Source organism: Quercus robur, chromosome 7 (assembly GCF_932294415.1).
Source record: "Quercus robur chromosome 7, dhQueRobu3.1, whole genome shotgun sequence".
Taxonomy (NCBI): domain Eukaryota; kingdom Viridiplantae; phylum Streptophyta; class Magnoliopsida; order Fagales; family Fagaceae; genus Quercus; species Quercus robur.
The window spans coordinates 22549840-22554163 of NC_065540.1; positions in this window are offsets into that span (position 1 = coordinate 22549840).

A 4324-nucleotide genomic window follows, 5' to 3' on the forward strand; every position below is an offset into this window, starting at 1 on the left:
TTAACATTGGTATGGATTGGGATGCATGGACGCAGCAAAATGGCCGCCGCACCCGCGTCCAACTCGACCCGACGCAGCAACATGCAAGGGATGCCACTGCATGCGCGTCGAACCGCATCCATTTTTTTTTTTTTTTGGATTCACAATACCCGCCGACTCGCACCGATTCAAGTCGAGTCGGTCCGTATCGGCCGAAATCGCCAAAACACACGGTGCTGGCACTAAACAAGAATGAAACACAAACAAAAAATGGATAAAAACTTGTGACTAACTGTCTCTTAAGCCAGCAAAGATGGAGAGGAAAGAGGTTAGAATTATTAGGAGAAGAAGAAAGAAAGTTGGAGAAGAAGGTGTGGTTTTGGTAAGACGAAGTTGCAGTAGCTACAACCATTCTCTCTCTCTCCCTGTGATTGTGATACCGGTGGCCTTAACCCCTTTCTTCTTCTTTGCTTCTTCGTTTCTTCTTCCTTTTTTTTAGCCCCTACCTTCTCTTCTGTTTCTTTTTTTTGAAAAGTTTTGTTTTTGTTTTTTTTTTGGGACAGTAAAACAATAGGATAACTGGATAAGTTAATGCCTTTGTTAACTTTATTTTGTTTTTTGTGCCTCTTTGACCAAACGGACGTAAGCCAGCCACATCTTCCCTTTTTTTTTTCTTTTGTAATGGAAGAAGCTACATCTATTTTAATACCTGCCACATATATCCTTTATTTTGTTTTTGGGCTGACCAAATACGGGAGCCACTAAGCCACATCTTTTTATTTATTTATTTATGGAAAGTCTCATCTATTTTAATACCTATGTCAATAATTCAAGTGTCAAAAACTTTAGTGCACTTATTACTATCTATCTATTTATTTTATTATTATTATATGAGTTTTCTATTATTATTAACTATATAAGTATGCTTAGCAATATATTAAAAATATAAATAAAAATATTTTTAATAATTTTTTAATCGCCGCACCCACACCCTACTTCTTCAAAAATTGCTGAGTCTCGCACCCACACCCACACCTGAATCTGGAAACGCACCTGTGCTTCATAGGGTATGGAAACCAGAAACACTTCTAACAAGAAAACCAAAATACATTCTTTTAGCACAAAATTAACTTATTTTTAGCCAACTCTACTCTACTCCCCTCCACTCCCCCTCCGTTTCCTCTCTCCATCCAAACAGGCCATAAGATCAGATTTATAATAACTAAATTATTGCAATACTTCAAATATCTTTTTTATTATTCTAGAAAGAATCCAAAAAAAAAAAAAAAAAAGACTTAATGCAGCCAATTCCAAGGAATTCAAATATCACTTTGTAATTATATATAGAAATTACATAGGAGGAAAGATAAAGATTGCATGAAAATTTTCTATTATGTAATGAAGCAACTTAGCTTTACCATTTTCTTGCCATTTCCAGAAGCAATACCGGTGTAAAGACTATTTCCCCAGGATGTCAAGTAGGACACCTCTAAAGTTTCTATGGATGAACAAAAACCAATTAAATAGCATTTACTAGAAAAATTGTTTTGTAGGACATTTAATGCATTTCGGTTTCTAACAAGATGCTTTCATTTGATATTGATACAAACTCATCGGTAGAACTCACCCTTGCAAACCAGCTTATAAGGGAAGGTTGCCCAAGAGCTTATATACATATGGTTAAACTTACACTTAAGACATATGGGACACTAGGATCATAACATACCACCACGCTCTACAACCGACATCTATGACGGCTCACTCTATCAACATTGACCCAATAGTAGCCCTTTCTCTTTTTTAGCGGCTCCACTCACCTATCAGTTATTCAATGGCTTAGTAAGACGTTTTAATCTAGCTTTTAGGTCACCCCTCCGAGATCCAACCACAAAGCAACAACTCATTTGATCCTATACTCAATGAGATACATTGGATTACTTGACATGGTGGTTGGCTCTGATACTAAGCTGATACGACCCCCACCACAACCACGTACTACACCTCTTTTCCTACAAGGGGCTATGGTTAGATCAAGGGATTTTCGAAAATTAAACAATAGGGAAGAAGAAATTTCTGGTTATACTTCAAGGGATAACCGAGACCTCCTTGACAAGAAAAAACTTGAATTTTTTACTAAAATATTCTGATGCTTTCTTATTATCAAACGTAGGCTATAAATAGCCTTCAACTAAAGCATACAAGGCAATCCTAATTGGTAAAGATAAAACATCACCAACTCTTATCCTATTCCAACTCCTAAATAGGGATGGCAACGGGTAATGCAGGATTGGATCATGGGTGTCCTGTGACCCCATCCCCGCATTGTCTCCTCTTTAGGATGAGAAAAACCTACTTGGGACAAAAGTGCAGTAGGTTAGGTTTGGGATGGGTTGGAAATATTTTACTAATCCTAACAAGAGTAATGAAGATAAAGATGAAATGTAAAGAGAAAATGCAATTGTAAGAGTACAAAAAAAAGAAAAAAAAAATTTTAGAAATTGTAACATAATATGTATAAAATATAAATTATAACTAGTATATGAGTTTGTATTGGTTAAGAAATAGTTTTACATAATAATTTTTTAGCAATTTTTATGTAACATAGAAGACTAAAGAAAATTTGGTGTGAAAAGTAATAAATAAAGTAAAATAAATAAGTAATCGAAGCTTCTTGCAATTTTTTCTTTACGTAGACTTTCTTTCCTTTCGTTAGCAAAGTTAGAAAACAAAAATAAAAGATAAATTATATGTTTTTCCTTCCTAAAAATAGTTTTAGCTTGCTTGACTTGCAATTAGGGTTGTAGATGAACCAAGCCAATCATGAACAACTCGAACTTGGCTTAATAAAAAGCTCGTTCATGTTTGTTTGTTTATAAATAAGTCAAGCTTAAGCCTTAGTTTTAGATTCGTTTAATAAACAAGCTGAGCCCAAACAAAAATATTTGTTCACAAACAAGCTCGTGAACTATAAGGCTTGATACAAAACAATTCAAGTATAGATTCATTTATAATTTTATGTGTTAACTAAATATACTCATTACACATATCTTAACAATGACATGGCTAACATAGGACCACTATCCATTACCTCAAATTTTTTTTTCCTTTTTAGACTTTAGTTACATTTAAAAATAAATTAATTAATTAAGTAGACCACATACAATCCTTCCCAATCAATCATCTAACGTGAAGTAATGAAACATGCTAGTATTTTCTCATTAATAATAGTTACAAACAAGTATTTTTCTAATTCTTCACCATCTAATGTGAATGTAAAAATTGTATTTTGAATAATTGTTGAAACCATAAACAAGGAAGAATGAATAATGAAATTAATTATATAAAATTTTAATTTAAATAATGGCTAATCATAAGTAGGACTAAACATATGATAAAATGAGTATACTATTTTTTTTTCCTTCTTAATTTTAGAGATTTAAGCATTTGATGATATAATTTTCTTGGATTTCAAGCTCAAAATCTTAACCTGAGCTTCAGTTTGAATTTGATATTAAGCTTGAGCTTGGCTTGACTAATTAATCAAGCCAAGTCAAGCCCAAGCTTTTTGACTTTCTCACAAGCTCAAGCTCAAACATGATTTTTCCTGATAAGCTAAGCTTGACTTTTCCTGATAAACCAAGCTCAAATCAAGTTTGAGCTTTTGACTTTTCTTGATAAGTCAAGCTTGAACATGCACTACTCAACCAAGTTTAGCTTATTTACAGCCCTAACTCCAGTCAACATGACTCAATCCATTGTTTTGGTGGGTCGAGTTCAAGTTGACCCACTTTTCATAGGTCCAAAAAGCCCTTACCTATACCCATTTTTATCTTTTGGGTTTGGACGGGTTAGCAGGTGTGGATTGGAGACCAATTTTGCCAGGAGGTTGGGTTGGATTGGGTTTTGGGCAGCTGATTATTTAACTCATAAGACTCCGGCTTGGCTTGAATCTAATCCAACTAATCTGAATCCAGTTCCTTGCTGTACCAAATTCCAGCTACTGAAATACTAATCTAGAGGTCGTTTCCATTGTGTGACAAACCTCTCAAGGATAAATCAGAGAGCAAAACCACAAAAAGATAAGTGGATTCAGAATGGCACAAAAATCACTTTACTTCTCTTTCTAATCTCCATCCAAGCAGTTGGGGTCTTTCCCTTCAACACGGGTGCACGCACACACAACACACAAAACTATTCTTCAACATATATTTAAGGTCACTCCAAAGAAGGGAGCAAAATTATTAAAACTATAAATTTTTAAATTTCCTTTGTCAATACCCAAAAAAAAAAAAAAAAAAAAAAAAAAAACAGAAGAAGAAGAAAGAAATAGCAGGAGAACAAGAGG